Here is a 373-nt window from a genome sequence, read left to right on the forward strand (position 1 = left end):
ATATATAAATATATATATATAAATATATATATTAGTATATTTTGGTAGCAGTCTTTCCTGTAGACATATATTATTAAATATGACCGAAAAAGTAAGATTAATAATTCTAACACGAATTTTCTCAATCTTTCGTACATTACGCTTCACTGTTGGAGGTAAATCAAAAATCACTTCTCCAAAATTCATTTTTATTTCTAGTCTGACGCGACACGGGCGCGTTTCGTAAAACTTATTGCATTTTCAAAGACTTCAGAAATACACAACTGATTAGAACTTACGTCTCTCTGATATTATATCTACATTTGAGTGAGGTGGGAAGGGTGATGTGGCATTAACACAAGACAGAACAGGAGGGGATATTAATAGGGTATTA

The sequence above is a fragment of the Procambarus clarkii genome, chromosome 11, assembly GCF_040958095.1.
Source record: "Procambarus clarkii isolate CNS0578487 chromosome 11, FALCON_Pclarkii_2.0, whole genome shotgun sequence".
NCBI classification, from domain to species: Eukaryota; Metazoa; Arthropoda; class Malacostraca; order Decapoda; family Cambaridae; genus Procambarus; species Procambarus clarkii.